Source organism: Hirundo rustica, chromosome 8 (assembly GCF_015227805.2).
Source record: "Hirundo rustica isolate bHirRus1 chromosome 8, bHirRus1.pri.v3, whole genome shotgun sequence".
Taxonomy (NCBI): domain Eukaryota; kingdom Metazoa; phylum Chordata; class Aves; order Passeriformes; family Hirundinidae; genus Hirundo; species Hirundo rustica.
In genome coordinates this window covers 22,327,876-22,345,498 of record NC_053457.1, presented here as the reverse complement: position 1 = coordinate 22,345,498, position 17,623 = coordinate 22,327,876, and the positions used below count along the sequence as shown (strand labels likewise).

At 37.0% G+C, this 17,623-nt stretch overlaps 1 long non-coding RNA gene across 1 annotated transcript in view; it reads left to right on the top strand.

Moving 5' to 3' along the window:
- Nucleotides 1-14,707, top strand: part of LOC131378589 (uncharacterized) — a 31,165-nt gene extending 16,458 nt beyond the window's left edge. Inside the window, exons 2-6 of the long non-coding RNA XR_009208066.1 lie at nt 656-748; nt 11,722-11,825; nt 12,505-12,598; nt 14,165-14,230; nt 14,648-14,707. This is a non-coding gene — a long non-coding RNA (uncharacterized LOC131378589). The remainder of the gene's footprint in view (nt 1-655; nt 749-11,721; nt 11,826-12,504; nt 12,599-14,164; nt 14,231-14,647) is intronic.
- The last annotated feature ends 2,916 nt before the right edge of the window (nt 14,708-17,623 follow it).

Genomic DNA, 17,623 nt, shown 5'->3' with positions numbered 1-17,623 from the left:
TTTTTTTTGTAGTTGAATTAGCTGTTTCGGTTTCTTTTCTCAAGGACCACAGGAATAAATCTGAACAATGCAAGGTTGAGTTGCACCTGTAAAAATGGATTAGTTTTCTTAGCTTCCTCCTGTTCTGCACAAAGCCACAAGCAGCAGAAGTACTGGAAGAGCCTGCTGCGTAGGCTTATGCTAACCGTATGTTAACTTTGCTTAAAAAAAAATTAAACCCTACCTCCTGCAGAACTTGATTTGCCATTGAGAAGAGCTTTCCACTTGCTGGGTGTGAAGGGGAATTTTTCAGTCCCTGGTAATTGTGCAGAGAGATGGCTATTGTTATTGGCTCAGAGACTGTAGAAAGAACTTTAATTTCCCTACTCTGTTTGGTGCCTCTGCAACTCCAAACTGTCTTTCGATGCAAATATTTAGCTGACTGTCCACTGTTGCTGCTTCTAGGTTCCTTTCATTTTACATTTTCTTCTGCTATCCTTGTGGTTCTTCTACATTGAGTGTCTGGAGTTATTTTTCATGAAATGTTTTTGTTTCCAAAGTAATTTTATTTTTTCTTTGGGTTATTTATGTATTTGTCTTCACTAATGTTTGCAACATCTCCAAACATAGTATCCTCTGTGAATTTAACTAACCTGCTGTTTACCCTTTCTTCCAGATCCAGTTTCTGATCCTACTTCCACATTTGGGAGTATGCAAGGGACAAACACATCTCTTTGCGTAGCTTGACTGGATATCCCAAGACTAGGATGTTAGTATATTTAAACATTTTTTTTGCATTAAAATGTTGCCAGTATCTTAATTGCACATAGACTATTATTTCTTAAATGTAATTAACTTTATTGGCATTATGCATATTCAGAAGCCTGCTGGTAGAAACATTTTGCAGTCTGACTAGTGCTTATTGGTGACTTTAAAATGGATGCAGGAGTAAGAAGAATTTCAGGGTTGCTTTTTAAATGAGCTTATTTAGTGTTACAGCTTTAGCATTCATTCTTGAAAATGTTGGCTCTTTGTGTAATAAGGTTAACTGTAGGTTAATCCATGAACATATAAAATCTTTAGACTGTGTTCAAGATAGTTTCAGACTTCTGAATGCATGAAGAGAGATTTTTAAATACTTGAAATAGTCAAATATCTACAGAAATACTTGCATCACATAAGCGTTAACAAAACCTAAAATTGCATGCTGATGTCTTCTTTGATTCCCTGCATCACAGGTCATATTATTATTCTGGGACTAGTAAGGAGCCAGTTGCCTGGAAGAGTAAACCCTGTGCTAAACTGTTTTTGCAGATTTTGTAATGCAGCTTCCTTAAAAATGTGTTTTGTAATTGTATCACTGTTGCAAAATGAGGTATTTCATGTTTCCTGTTATGTAAGTTATTTGTATGGAAGTAATTAGCAGTTCAAAGACAAAGGCAGCATTAAACTATGTGCTATTTTGAAAAATGTGGGGTTTTTACTTGGCTACTCTTAGAGTGTTCCATGAATTCAACTACTACTGTATTTAAATGAATTACTTGTTGAACACTAATATAAGCAACTATTTAAAACACTGAAGTCACTAGGATACTGAATGCAGTGTTCATTGTGGAGCTGTGGATTTTGCAGGTTCCTCTCCAGCCTTGGTTTTCCAGTATGTGTCTGTTCTTTTTCCCCTGTAAATGAAAGGCACCTTCTCTTCATGTGGTTTGAATTTCTTTTGTTAAAACTGCTGCTGACCTTCTTGGCTATGATTTTAAAGTGATTAGGTATAGTTTCTCTGCTTGGATTTTAATTGGTACTCTTCAGCTCTGTACATAGGTAATAAATCCAGGTAAAACTGCAATTCTTTAGCTTGGCTACTTTGGCCGAAAAGAAGAACTAGTGCAAGTTGTTCTGCAACACTTGTTCTGGTATCCCACTGCATTTTGTTTCAGTGTCTGATTCCCTTCACTCATACCTCTGGTATTATTGCTGTGGTTTTATAGAAAAGTGTGGTATGGTTGCTACAATGTGTTCTAGAAGTCTGATATTCCTTGAGCTTGGAAATACTTCTGCTGTCAAAGATAACTTTTTTGAAAAGTTTGCTATATTTGAAATAATTTTCAGAGTACTTGAGATATAAAATTGACAATAGTGGGGAGCAGGGCGCTCACATGAAGTAATTATTAATGCTTCTTGCACACACAGTCATCAGTAATTTACTGTTCCCTCTTTATGCCATACTTTGTTCATTACTTGTGCATGATAGTATTTTTCTTTTAGGGAAACTTATGTATGAAGAGTTTTGTAGGGGAAAAATAACCTTCAGGGAAGACATTTACAAAGTGTCATAGACATCAACAAACTTTGAATAGTTGTTAGTGCTACTGTAGTCTTTTAATCCCTTACAGTCAGATGATTAGGGTGTAGCCTGCAGAAGCTCAATTTGCATCAAGATCTTTGCCGTTTATATGGCTGTACTGCTGGCAGATCCTAGCTGTGGATTAGGAAATCAATTTCTGAGATTTTGCTCTGAAAGAACAATTAAGAAGTCACAAAAAGGGCGGCTTTGAAAATAAGTGGATGGTGATACGGATCTTAAAAGCTGAAGCTTCTAGCAGAGCAGCACTCAAAATTGTGAAGGGTTTCTGTTATTTCTTCATATAAAGATTATACCAGATACTTCAGTCTCGGATGAATTTAGCAATACAACAGAGTGGGCAAGGTTGAGAAGATTTGTGTATAGCTTACCTGGAAAATTTATTTTGGATTTGGAACAAAGGACCAACTTCTGATTTGGAAGGCTGAGTGCTCTCACACTGTTTCTTCACTTTGCATCAAAAAATTGGTTTCAGATCTAATCATCCTAGTGATGATAGTGACTTCATTCTTTGAAAAGGTCTAGCAGGTTTACTAAGATCTTTTTATTGAGATACTAACTGTAAAATTAGAGCAAGACTGGCTGTTGTAGAAGTCTATCTTTAGATGTTTTGTCTTTGTAACAGTTTGATGTTCTTGACTAGAAACATGTAATTTGTTTAACTGTTAGCATATCCTGAGATTCTGCTGCCACATAATGACATTGAGGAACTTCGTGTGCAGAAGCATGGGACTGTTGCCTTCTCTGAAGTTCAGATCATCAATGTTGCTTTGAAGCAAAGAACTTCAACTGTATTGAAAACAAACGTGTGAGGTTATAAGGTGGCCTCAACCAAAGTACAGTGGCTTAAACACTTGACTAAAGAAGGTCAGTAATATATGCTGTGCTTCAGGAATTTGAGAAGGTCTGGAATAAACGAGATGTAGAAGACAGCAGTGTCAAAAAGCTGCACTTAACTGCTTGGTTTCAGAAAGACTTAAAGATGATGATAGAAACTGAAATTACTATGTATATAACTCAGTTAAGTGTTAAATATAAGTGTTAAATAAAAAATAAGATGTTAAATATACCATTAGACACCAAATTCACTGTAGCTATCCAGAAGATACTTGGGAATAACTTTGAAATCCTGAATGGCGATAATGAAATTTGTGTTCTCTATCGTGTTACTTTTGGATCAACCAAATCCCAAGGGATCTTTTCTGGCTATTATCTTCGGTTCTGATCCAGTAATTATTTCAGATATCTCTAATCTGAATAAGGGGAAGGTAGTCTGAGAGGGTGAACAACTAGGTTGGACAGATCTTGGTTTCTGCAGTGTTGTCTAAGATGCCCCTCCCAGATCTTGCCACTTGTTCCTGCTGATGTAACTGGACTAGGCCAGGAAATTGTTCCAATATAGAAATCAGGCAAGCAAAAAATATTATTTTTTTTAATCTTCTCTATGTTCTTATATAGTAATTTATATTGCCAGTCAAAAGAGTGACTATAAATGCTGATGGTTAAGCAGTGTGAGCTCAGCTTACAGAATTGGTGATGTGTGTCTGAGGCTAAAAGGTTAGTAAGACTTGAAGAGTTGCGACATGAAATGATGGTAGACATCATGTGACTTCAAAAATGAGAGAGATTTATCAGTCACTTGCTCTTCGGGAAAATTTCACTAAACCCCAAAGGTCAGGCATTTTTACAGCTATTTACTTTGGGTTTCTTGCATCTGAGTGTAGTTATTTTTTTGGAAAAGGTTTACTGTTCCTCGTCTACACTGAGTAATGTTCCACAACATCTGGCAATTTCAGTTCCCTCCGTTAATTTCAGCACCACATTGTTTTTCTGCTGTAATATTTTGTTACAAAGTTGTCAGCATCTATGCTTATGCTCTTCTGTTTCCAGAGGAATATCGGGACTTGCAGCTTCTTTAGTGCAGCTTCTTTCTTATAGGCATAAACTGTGGTGTGACTGGAGGATAACTAAGAATATGTCTGTTATTATTTGATTCTGCTGGCACAAGAATAACAACAGTAGTACAGCTATATCTTCCTTTCTGTATGGAAGAGTTGACATGTGCTTACTTTGTACCTTTGTGTTCTTAATACTACTGCTGTGCAAACAACCATAAAGCTGGAAGGGATTGTTAGGCTTAGTTTTGCTTCCTTTGGGTTTGCACCTGGTGTTGTAGACTCATGGAATAATGTCTCGCTTGATGTGTACTTGCAAGCGTGACTTCAGTGATATCAATTAGTCACTATAACCTGCCCTGCAGCTGGTATGAATTCTGTGTCTTTCAGTGTGAAGATCCTCCTCTGTGTGTGCTGTGTTCAGGGTTTTTAAGATAACTTGTGACCCCCTGCCCTTCTTTCATTTCCCCTTTCATTTTTGTGTAGCTGCCTGCATCACCTTCTGATTTCACCTGGATCATCCTTCCTTTTGAGACAGAACTGAGCTGTCCATCTGAAAAGACTAAGGATACTTTTCCAGAATTTCTGGGAAGCCTTCTCAAAACCTCAGATGTGCTTCATGTTCACTATAGTCATGATTCAACTTTCTTTCTATGATCTAGAGCTTTCCTTTGCCTTTCTTAGCTTCTTAATCAGAATTAGATATACTCACTGGTGTAGTGAAATAATCACTTGACTCAATGAAGTGATGTATCTTTGCATGCCGTAAGATTTTTCAGGATGCTGTGAGCTAGCTGGAGTCAAGGTATATTGTTCAATTGAGGCAGTTACGTAATGGCTTATTGTGGAGGTTTATATTACACCAGACAGACTTACAATCACAAATAACAGAGTAAAAATGCTCTTGGCAATTTTTACCTTACAGGTAAGCTCAGAATATTTACCTCTCAACTCAGAAATGTTCAGTTGTTTTCATGGGTCTGTTAACTGAAGGTCATCAGATTTTCAGTGACTGGTGATTTAGTTTCCTAAACAGAATCATGTTTTCATTCCCATTTGCCAATTACTGTATAGATCTGAAAAATCTCTGTAGAGATGGTGAAAGAGATATCTATAACTTAAGAGCTGAAAGAAAAGAATAATGTAATGAGTTAATTGAGTAATGAATTGTGGTATAAATGACCTCCTGCGATAAAGAAGTTGAAACTGAGTCACACTCCAGGAGTTTTCTAGATCACAGCTGTGGTTTGGTAGGTGATTTTTCTGCTGGCAGTCCTTATTTAAGTGTATTCAGCAGCTTTGTACCTACCCTTTCTGGCTGATTTTCAGCTTTGAATTATTTCAGTTAATGTGGTTTCAGTAGCTGACTGTGTTGCAGATTGGGAACAATGTCAGGCAAGACTGAATGGCTGAGGGAAGGCAACCCTCTTCAAAACGTTGTAGAGTATGAAATATAGCTCATATCTCAGCCAGTTCAACTCATGCCTCTAATGCTTCTGCACTGTGCCAGTATCTCTTGAGGTTGGGGGGAGAGCCACTGGTGTCTTGTGCTTCCACACAGACAGCTTCTGTGGGAGAGGAAGGGTTCTTCCATGGTTTAGACTGACTTGGACCTGTGCTGTACCTGCTTGTTGCACATTGTTCCTGGTAGCACACCTGGCCTTTGCTGATCTGTGATACGAGCATTACTGTGGCCGTGAAATAAAGTGGAGCAGTGAATTGATGCTTCTGGAAATCCTATCTTTTCTGTGGGAGGCATTTTCCAGGCAGATCAATTCCATCTACTGCAAGGCTATTCTTAAGTTTGTGCCTTAGGAGGATGGCATATGGGGATAAACAGTGGTAGTTAATGAATGCCACCTTACATTTGCTTGGGAGTGAAGCATTAACGGATTGTCTCCAATGGTGAAAAAAGTTTCAATGTTTTTATTTTGCTGTGATAAATAATGCAACACGGCTAGAAATAAAAAAAAAATGCCTCAAGTTTGAGAAATGTTTGGGCCTCTATATTTTGGTCCGTGCTGATTTGTGCTAGTGTGCATTCTCATTCTTGAGCTATTTGACTCTTCTAAACGGCTTGTAAACTTCCTAGCTAGTTCTTACAGTTTATTATTAGTGAAAATTGTACCTGGTTGCCTGCTGGAACTCCATACCTGGAAGCTGAACAAATAAGAACACTGTCTTTGAGCTGAGATACTGAAAAGCAAATCCCTCTTCAGTTTTTATTGTTAAAATTTGTTTCTTTTTGATTTTAGTTTAGTTAAATCCTTTTTTGGAAAATTTAGATCCTGTCCTACCATTAAGTAAAACCTGTATTTTTAAAGGATGCATAAAAAGTTGGTAGTTACTGAAACTCTGCTGTTGTAATTCTTTGCCGTTTTGTGCTGTCTGTATTTTTTGGTTTATTTTCTAAAGTAATAAAATTCAAGTATTTATGTGAGAAGATTCCAGTTAGGCCCTGCATTAGTGGTGACTGGCTGTGAAGGAAACCAGACAGTCGTACAATAAACCTCCTGATCTTGAGTTAAAATGTAAGACAGAAACCCACAACCCCTGACTTGAGCAACTAGCCAGATCAGTGGTGCAGTATCTACAAACTGGAGGATCCTTTCACCCCTGCAAATCTGTAAGAGGATTGCAACTCAGCCTGCCAGAACAATTGCTATATCTTGAGGGGATCTTAAGGCAGCCAGTTGCAATGACCTTAGCTTTTTTTGAATTCTGCTTCTGAGACTTTTGATTGGAGATAAGAAGTTTTCATGCCTTTGTGTAATTCTCTTCTTGATATCAGATCACACACACAAAAATACTCCTCGTGGGAGGGAAGCAGGAGATGATCCATATTTTGCTATACTCTGCACTCTGGCAACAAGCTTTATAACTTGTCACTTCTGAGTTTTTGGGGTTGAATTTTCATTTGTAATCAGTGAGATAACCTGCCAGTTAGAGTGCTAACATTGGATGGAGAGTCTCTTGTTTCCATTTCTTGCACTGTGACACAAGCTGATAGCTTGCTTTGCTTCTCTGTTCTTCCTTGTAGAGCGGAGAGATCTCCCCTCTTCTAGGGTATTTGGCAGGGCATTTTTCTGCTGTGAAGGCAAGTGCATTGCAGCTCTGTAGTTCTGATATGTAGCTGTTATGCTGTCATATTTAGCTCATTAAATTTTAAATGCCTTGCTGTGAGTTTGGGATTGCATCAGAGAAAATGTTCTTAGACTTGGTTCTCAGAGGAAAAGGTTGAGAGGGATGCTTGGTTGAGAGGGATGCTTGGAGAGAAGAGTGAGGATGGTCTGCTGCAGCTTTTTTATTAAAATTACAAACTAGTAGTGGAATTTTTAATTAGTCCTGCAGGATGGATGGCCAGTCAGAAGCACTTCTATTAACAGTTCTTTTTTTTTGCTGCTTTTTTGATTTCTCAGCTTACTGCGGTGTGAAGTAGTGGCTGTTTGGCAGAGCATGCACCTTGTTGGCTTCTTGATAGCTTCAAATGAAGCTTCTCTACTGGAGATGCTGTTCTACAGTATATAAAACATTACTCAAAGGCCAAAGAATTCTTTTTCTCTTGACCTCCAAGGGCCTGTTTAGGGACCCCAACACAAGATAATCTGTATTCTGTCTTGAGAACAGAAAGTGTTTTGGTGCAAAAAGCTACAGAAGAGCTGTATGTTGCTATACAGAACTTGGATATACATGTTCTTTTAAACGTTACCTGTCTTAACATCCTTAGTTCTTTTCTTCTGTATGCATGTGTCTATATTGCTCTTATAGAACCAGGTTGATATTTAAGGGCCTCAGAATCCTCTGGAGCAGGAATGTCTGCAGTAAGTCCCTGAACAGTGCAGTTTCATTAACAAGAATGGGGAAGCATGAAATTTGAAAAATTGGTTGAGATGCACAGCTTTTTCTTTGTTCCCCAAGAAGCTAAAGCAAAGTTGATTTGACTTGTAGTTGGAGTCCTTAATTGGTCTCCATCCAGATAATGAGGTCTCTCATCATAGGTAGGAGTTTTATTTTGTTGCATGAATAAAAGAATATTCACAACTTATAATTACATGCATGCCATGAGACTTAGTGTATATTAATAACTGTCCTGTGACTTTTTTCGCCCTCCCTTGTTGCGTGGTTTTGCTTTTCTATTAAGATGCTTGTGACTGAAACATTCAAGTTTAATAGATTCTTGTTCTGAAAGAGACAGAATTCCCGTGTTACATAGAGACTGTAGGATTTTTCTGAATTAATTCCTCCTTCAAATCCCATAGCTGTGGATAAATATAACCAATCTTGACCAGAAAATCTAGGCAGGAGAAATCCAATAAAAACCTGATGTGATCATGGTGGCTCTTGCTTCACTAGTTAATGAGACTCATAACATGATAAATCCAAATGCTGGGGAAGAGGGAAAGGGAAATAGATCTCAGCAACCAGCCCATGCTTTCCTAAATAACACCTCCAGTACCCTAGAGTAGGGAAAACGATGATCCAGTCCTAGAGTGCATGTCTTACCTCTTCAATTGGACCCTTGTAAAATTAGAGGGAATGTCTTATGTCTGGCTGAGTTTGATCAGCTTCCAGTTTCAGCTGCTGGATCTCGGTATGTCTTTGAGAAGCTGTTTTTCCTGTTCCTAGATGTGATTTGTGGCTTTCTCTGTTCCCCCTACCCCCCCTTTCCAAGTAGTGTTTAATTGCATTTGCTTTGGTAAGCAGCCTCTGTGACCTGGGCCTTTTGTTAATTGCTGCTTTTCCTGTCTTTGTAGCTCCAGCAAATTTAGTGACTGCTTTCTTCCAAGTCATTGACTAGGACTGAAATGGCAAATGGCACAGGGCCAAGAGCCAGTACCTGATGGACCTCTCTGCCAATAGTTTCTCATTGCCACCAATATTTCAAGAGCTGTCACTTAATTATTTTTAATGTTTTGTATTTATTTGGCTGATTTTTATTTGTTTTGGCTTAGGTGTGGGGTTTTTTTGTTTGGTTGGGTTTTTTTGTCTTTTTTTTTAAACTTCTGGTTTTAGTCAAATGTGTTGTGCCAGCCCAAAAGTCTAAAAATATTATACCAACCCCCCAAACCTGTTGTTAATTAAAATTTTGTAAGACTCTAATAAGAATTTTTGTAAGCCTATGTTGATTGACACCATTTTTGCTGTCAATTCCTGAGAACTGTTCATTGGTTTTGAAAACCTTTACAAATTTGAGAACCTGGTACTAACTTGTTTAATGTTGTGACATTTCAAAGCAATTTTTTTTTCCTTTTTTTGATCCTGTTGGGACTTTTGCAATATTTCAAGACTTTCTGAAATTAAACACTGCTGCAAGTACTCATTGAGTAGCTCACAGAAAACCAGCACACATCCATTGAATATTAAGACAACTTACAAATGTTAGTAACACCACCTTGGTAGATTTTGCTGAATGATTATATGCCATTCTTTTGAATTTTTGTAATATACTACCATACTTTAATATATATTACCTAAAAAATCCAATCTATAGGTGCCTTGGCTTTGATTTTATCTTTGCTTACTTTAAAGCTGTGTGCATCCCTCTCTGACTTTTGCAACATTTCTGAGTTTTGATTTATCTTTTCTGCTCTGAATTTTCCTGTCCATCATCCAACCGAGTGTCTCCTCTTTGTGCTTTTACTCTTAGTCACTTGGGTTTTGTTGGTTTTTTAATTTATTTTTTTCCCATTTGGCAGGTCAGGTTTTTCCCCCCATGGTTTTGATAGTTTCTAATAAGTTTTTAGATACTTAAGGAATTTAAACAAAATATATTGCAAACTAATGTCTTAAGTGACTTGACTCAATTTCCAGCTTTTTGAAGTTGTCCTTTTAATGTGCAAATTGCTATATATTTGGCTGTTTATTGTAAATAAATGCTGATGAGTCACTTGTCTTCATTTCTATCGAAACTGGTCCATTGCAGTTGGATTTGCTCCTGGTGAATCACTTCCAACTCTGGATATTCTGATTCTCTGGTTCTCTGACCTGCCGTACTTAACTGCTGGCCTGGGTGGTACTTACTTAGTCTGTTGAGGTTTAGTTTATAAATTGATATTCACAAATTAAATTGATATGCACCGATAAGGGCTGAGGAGTTGACAGCTACATATGTCGGCTTTTATTTTCTGCCCTTGCTATGTTGATTTTTTTTTTCTTTTTTTTCTCCGTTATTAACAATTTATGTAATAATGCGTTCAGAGCAATTGTAGTCTGTGGTTTTTAGTACCCCCAAAATGATTTGTACCTGTAAGTTAAAGTCAAGATTTACTGCTTTGACTAGATACATATCTAGGGCTGAATTAGGTAGTGACTATTCAAAGGTATAGTTGAGCTGTGCTGTCTTGAGGGGGGGGAAAAGCATTGTTTGACATGCTAGGTAGGCTCTGTGTCAATGGCACTCCAGAAATGCATCCCTATCTTTTTTTGAAGATCTTGCATTCCTGTTTTTGATAGTAGAGAATGTGTCTTTGGCTAATCTGCATTACTAGAGATAGGCCATCGACTATGACTTCTCTAATACTATTATCTCAAGGAGCCTGGTAGCTACTTAATGATCACAGGAGCTCTCTGTTTTAAGGGATTTTTTTTTTTCTTTGCAAGGCTTAAATGAAACTGTTGTGTTAAATTGTTGTCTTAAGCCATTAGCCATCAAACTACAATTACAGTTTAAATTTATGACAAAATATTTGGTTACAGAGGGGTAAAAATGCCAAGAAAAAATGAAAATAAAACTGTTTAGGTGCTGAGACGACTAATGAAAACTGATCGTGCTGGAGACTGCATAGTCAACCTTTTCCACTCCCCCTTCTCTTCAGTTTTAATTTCTGTCCTTGCTACTCTTAGCAGAAAAACAGCACATACGTATTCTGATTTTTATCAGAGGTTTTTTCAGGGGATGCTTTACTTGTAGAGCTAATAGTTGTGAAATAGAAACAAGTCTTTAACAACCTCTGCATTTAAAAAGTTATTCCACCCTTGCTTCAGTATTAAGGGTTTTCTTTCTTTGTTCTGGGATTTATTTTTTCTAATTCTTCACTTTCTATAGAGCCTTTAGGAAAAGAGAGATGTTTTACATTTCATAAGTTTGTTTTTTTAGAAAAAAACCCTAATTTTTTTTGTTTGTTTTTTAAAAAAACCTAAATTTTTATACTAATATCCAAAAAAAGGTTTTCATTTTAAAGGTCGCCAGTTACTTTTTAAAGAGTTAAATATGTGGCAGCTTTGATTGTGAAGAGCATATCAGACATCTAAATAGAACTGATATTGAAAATCTAATCTGATATATAAATAATAATGATTTCTAAAATACTGGAATCTTCTTTCTTTTTCTTTCTTCTAATTCTGTTATTCCTGCAACTTTTCCACTGACTCTGCTCTTCAGCTGCTATGAACTGTCAGACACTGAAATACAGATGATGAAAATATAGAAACTGGAATTTAGCAGAGGCAGCCATGTTAATTTCTGTTCCATTTGAAATGCAGGAAAATATCATCTGCCAAATGGAAAAGGACAATCGGTGGGAAAAGAAATGTTCTTTTCAAGCTTCTAAGAGCAGTGACAATGGAGAGAAAAAATACTATAAAAAGTAGGCAGCTCCTTTTTCAAGATTTTGTTTTCAATGTATTCTGCATGATTAACTGTACATAGTTGCTCTTTTGGAGCCCTGAATGACTGAACACGACATCACAAGGCTTAAACTGCCTTTGCTGCATTGCACTTTGCATTTGGGGGGAAAAGGGCTCAGCTTTATGGCAGTTTTACCAGTCTCTAGTATAATTTTTGAATACATTCATACTTCCCTTATTTGCCTTTTTTAATGTCAAACATTGCACATAAGATGTTCTGCTGTTGCTATGCAACTGCTAAATCCAATATTTAATATTAATAAAACCCGAGTGGCATTAGCATCACTCAGAACAGTGGGCTAGCAAACTCTGATCATACAATATCCAAGCTGTAAAACTTGGCAGGGACTTCAGTGTGCAATTGCATGCATGGAAAACTATGGGGCATGAGTCACTGGCAGTTACTATTAAAAGATTGATCAGTTTGAGTAAGATTTCTGAAGTCTTTTGATTTTTATACATATATATGTATAAAATATAAGTTTTAAACAAAAAGATAAAGAACAAAAAGAACTTTCCTTAAAGTTTCATTTGAGAGTCAAATTCTGAGGGTCACTACCCATATGTTAAAAACGTTATAAACTATTCAACGTTACAAACCTATGGGTCAATACCCTGATTCTCCTATTTTTCTTCTAGGTCAGGTTGGTCGGCCCTTTCCCACTGTTCCTGCCACTTCCTGAAGCCTGAATTGGCTTTTTTTGGAGGCAGTGCTACTTCTCTGCCTGACAAGGTGCTGTTCAATGGGATGTGTTTCTCAGTTTCTCCTCTTCCACCTTGTTTTCTGATTTCTCTCTATTTCTCTTCACTCTTGACTATTATTTCACTTCCTTTTTTTTTTTTTTTCCTTGTTTTTTTCCCCTTTTTTTTTCTTTTTTTTTTTTTTTTTTTTTTTTTTTTGGTTCTTGGTCCTTTCTGAGATTAGATTTTTAGTGTTGTACCTCAGCAATGCTTTGACCATTTAAGTCATGTTGCAAGCTGTAAATTCTGTAGGATCCTGCATCTTGATCACTGAAGATGCTGGTGCACTGACACTCTTGCTGACACCCAGAGGGGTGTAACACTACTTGTCATTTCCTTTTGAAGACTGCTCTGCAAAACGTAACTTAGATATTACATCTGGATGAAGTCAGAATTATTTTAGAATTACTGCTCTTTTGAACTGTAATAAACTATTTCCTTCATAGTATGTGATCATTTAGATTTTGACTGATATCTTACAACATTGCTATTTTGGGTAGTTTCTGTCCCTGATTCACCCATGCAAGTTTCTCTAAATTTAAGACCATGTTTTTGTTTCCAAATTTGTTTTTTATTTCTTCTTCTGCCACTCAAAGAGTGAAACAAATAGGAGAAGCTAGAAGCCGCTAGCTACTTGCAAACCATTCTTAAACCTACAAAGGAAAAGTATTGGAGGGGGAGGGAAGGGCAGGCAATTTAGTGAGTTACAGTCTTGAATTTTTCTGGTCATTCAATTTTTATATACATTTTTATAAGGTGGAATTTGTCGTCACCCTTAAAGTAATTTTTGTACTTTTCTTATTCTGCTAATCGTCTCACAGTACTGGGTAATTAATAGCTCAGTAGTTTTTTTTATTGCCAGCAGGGGGTTAGCGGAATATTGATTTAACTTTTCCAAATAATGGCAGTAATTTTGGTGCACGTTTTCCCTCTTCTGGAATAAACTCAAATTGATTAGATTTATTTTAAGTTAGGTATAAATCATGGCATTGAAGTAAATCGGACTGCGTGTGTCTTGGATGCAGATCTGTGATTGAAATTTCATTCCTTAGTGATATGGCAATATTGAATCCCTCTCCTTTTAATTTTCGCTCCTCAAACCTGCAACTGTTCAGGAAACACTTCTTCTAATGTTTACTGAAATTCAGAAAAGTAACTGAATGCCACTGAGATGGAAGAATGTATTTTTTTTAATTGGGAAAATGTACCTTCTTTCAGTTTGGAGCTTAAATGAGAATATTTTTATTTGTGTAGAAATTACTCGGTCATGTTGTAGAACCTGCAGCTTCCTATGCTCTTTTCAAAGGGGTTTATTTCAATGTTGTAATGTTCTTTGTTTTTAATCGAGCTATTTAGAAAAGTACAGGAGTCAGTGGACTCTAGATTGTGCTATGATTTATCAGTAGTTAAGTCATCACAGTTGACCCGTGTATCTTGTAATACTTGGAGAAAACATGTTGAGCTCTGTTCTTGGAACAGATAAATATAGAACTGCTATTGTGAATATTGTAGTGACGTACTAATCTAGAAAGCTAACAATTCTTTTATTTGCTTTTAGGGTTTGAAAGTATTCTAGAAGGCCTGTTTGGACCTGGATTATTAAAAGATCTCAGTTTGTTTAAAGGTATTCAATCTCTATGTTTGTATCTTGTTCTGCATTTCTAATGACAGAAGCAGCCTCAGCACTGCCTCTAGAAAATGTGTGTTACCGTGGTGATTTGTGCTTTTTTTTCCCCCTCCCCCAGGCAGTGCTCACAGTTAGTTTCATATTGGCTAAAATTACTAATGAGTGTGTGTTCATCTTTATGTAGCTGGGAGTGTATTTTGCAGTGCTCAAAAAAACCAGTTTTGTTGTGCATAGATAAAATGTATATAGTTTGGTAATCTGGGGATTTAGAAAAATGGCCGAAATGAAGCCTGAATCCTCAGAATGCAGGCAAGAATGTTGTGAAACAGGTATTTAATTCAGCATTTCTCTTTTGGCTCCAGTTGTGTCATGGTTTATGAATATGAAGTAATTTGCTATTCTTCTGATTTACAGACTGTGAGCCTGAAGGTGTTTCTGATTGGTCTTTTGATGAAAATTGTCTTTTCTGCTGCCTGAGAAGAGAAAAAGTGAAGGTAACAATGCAGATGTGTGAAGCTAGTAGTTGTAGGGGAGGGACAAAAGGAGGGAGTTTGCTTCTTGTAGTTAACTGAATATGGAAAATCTGCAACCTCCTACCCCTTTCCTCTCCTTTGGAAAAAGGTTTTCTGAATTAAAATATGCAAGTTAATGAACAGACTTGCCTCTTTCTCTGCAACCTTTTCTTTGTAGTATGTAATGCAGGTGGTGGGTTTATTTTTTTTTCCCTGTGCATTAGCTCTTTCCGGTTGTTGTTTTTTATTTGTTTTGTGTTTTCTTGAGTTCTTTGTGAGAGATCTTGTTGGGAATCATGAAACCCTCCCCAAGCAAGCCAGACTGTGGCTTGTTCATGTTTACTAAAGCTAGATGATGGGTTTATCTTCTGTATGGAAATGTGGTCCATTTTAACAATCTAGAATCTTGTTCTGTATCTTGGAGTCTCCTTCCCTGTGGGCCATATCCTTTTATTAAAGTGCTCTTGTGCATGGTAGATTTGTTCATAATGAAGTCAGAACCTAAACATGGACAAGTCAGGTTTGCCAACACAATAAACTTGCAGTTTATTTTCTTAAGGAGATTGTAGTTATATATAAAACAAAAGCTATGGTACTATACCAATTGTTGTTCAGCCCACATGTTGAAATTGTGATTGTTTTACAACATAGGAAGGAAGGATCATCTGTCTTGGCAAAACTTCATTTACTGGAATTTGTAACTACTGCTTCTTCTGCACAATGTAAAAAAACCAGAATGGCTCTCGTATCATTTTAGGAATGAAATGAAAGCACTCTTTCTTTCCTCTGCAGCAGCTAACATGTAGCTGCATGGCTTGTCCATAAAGGAAGTACCTTGTTGACCCTGATACTTGCCATGCTGTCAGTTCATGCATGTTTTCATATTACAGGTTTTTTTAAGGAACGGGAGGAGGGCATTTAGAACGGATATAAGTCGTAGTTATTTTATTGAGAATTACACATATTGGTAATGTGTATGCTTCTTGTGTAAGGAGTTCTGTCTTTTTTCTTACCTCATCTCATAAAAGGACAAAGTCCAGTGTTAAGCACAGCTCTAGTTAAGCCATTGAATTGATTCAGAAATTAGTTTTGTGGTGGGTGAGAGACTGGTCGTAGTGTGGGCCAATGTGACAGTGTAGGTATTCAAAAAGGCAGTGTTACTGCACTCCAGCCTCTCTGTCAATTCTGTTGGGTTTGGGTATTTTGGCATTTTGCTTTGTGTTTTTTTGTTTGTTTTGTTTTTGAGAAAATAATGTCTCCTTTCAGGTCTAGGAGTTTTTGTGCGTCATGTGAGAAATGGTAGGATGGGAGTGCTTCCTTTCCCCTGTGGGTGCAGCAGATTGCTGCCCTGCTGGCACTGATGTCATTAACTTGCGGTACACAGTTAAATATGATTCTTTCACAAGAGCCTTCAAATAGTGTGAATTTGACAACATCTTAAATGGAATTATATCAGACACCAAATTGTTAGAAAAAAGTTTGTAACTTAATTTGGTATTTAGCTAAATAATAGACAGTCTTCAGCTAATTTATTTAACTAAATTAGGAATGGTACTAGTTTATTTGACATCTGTTCCGTTGAACATCTGGACTGATCTTTAACTCTTTAGGAAGTTGCAGGCTGTGCGTGTCCATCCTCTCAGCTTGTTTGGAAAAGAACTGGGCAGGGTGGGATGGTTTGAGTTGGTGTTTGTGTAGTGCTGAGTTACAGAATGAAAAGGTGTGTAATTGATGCTGCAGCTGAGAGCAGGATAGCCACAAGCCATGTTATTACGATAGCATGTGACTGTGGTGTTTTTGAGTACACAATTACCAATACCTCGTTTTGAATTAGTTGAATAATTAATCGGTGTACTTGATTTTCATCTGTAGGTGACACATAGCTACCTAGTGTAACAAGTTGAAAACCAATAAAGATCTTCAGGGTTTTTTTCTGGATTTCATTTGCCCATGAGAATTACCTGTAACTTAGGAGACCAGTAGTTGTGCATAAGTAAAAATGAGTTCTGGACTGTAGGATGAGAATCGAAGTATGAGATTATTGGCAGTGCTGCTTAAAGGGTAAAAATCTACTTTAGCTCTCCTACTCTTTCAGTGATAGTTGTTACTGCTTTCGCAGGCAGTCAGGTTCAATTACATGACTTCTTCAAAGGATAGAGAACCATCTGCTGCAGTATTCTGAAAATATTAATTTATTTGCAGCAGTAGTTCTAATTGTAAATACTGAGGAAATACTTGCATTTTTTGGCAGTCAAAATACAAGACAGGTTTTGATAGGGAAATGGACTTAAGTGTCTTCATTCATTTGAAAGAGATAATAAAAGACAAAGTAGGGAGCCAGCATCTTCCCAGACATATTTTTTTCCCAAATCCAAAGGGTTATGTGCAGTAATGTAGAACTTTTGGAAACTAGATTTTTTCTTCTCATCACAGAATGCAGAATACACAGTTGTTTCTGTAGGGTGTGAAAGGAGAGTAACTGGTCACCTGAGGTGCTGCTGACAGGTTATTAACATTGGTGCCTGTGTGCAGAAATGGACAGGTATCTTGAAAGACATAAAAAGACAGTTAGCAGCTGTGGCTGCCTACATCTGGTGAGAGAAGTATCGGGTTCTGTGTGATCAAATCTGACAAATTCACATTTGGATAATCTGCAGTTGTGGTTATTCTCTATTGCTTGTGGTCTTTATCCCTTTTCCTTCTAAAATGTGGTACAACAAAGACTCATCAATTCAGATGGATAGAACTAGAAGTGTACTAGCCTTATCTCTCATTAATTATGATTCCTAATTTTTCCATGCGGTTTGTTAAATAGTCTGACTGAGCTATCATTACAGAAGAGATCTTTGGCTCCACATAGAATGTTTGTATCAAATGA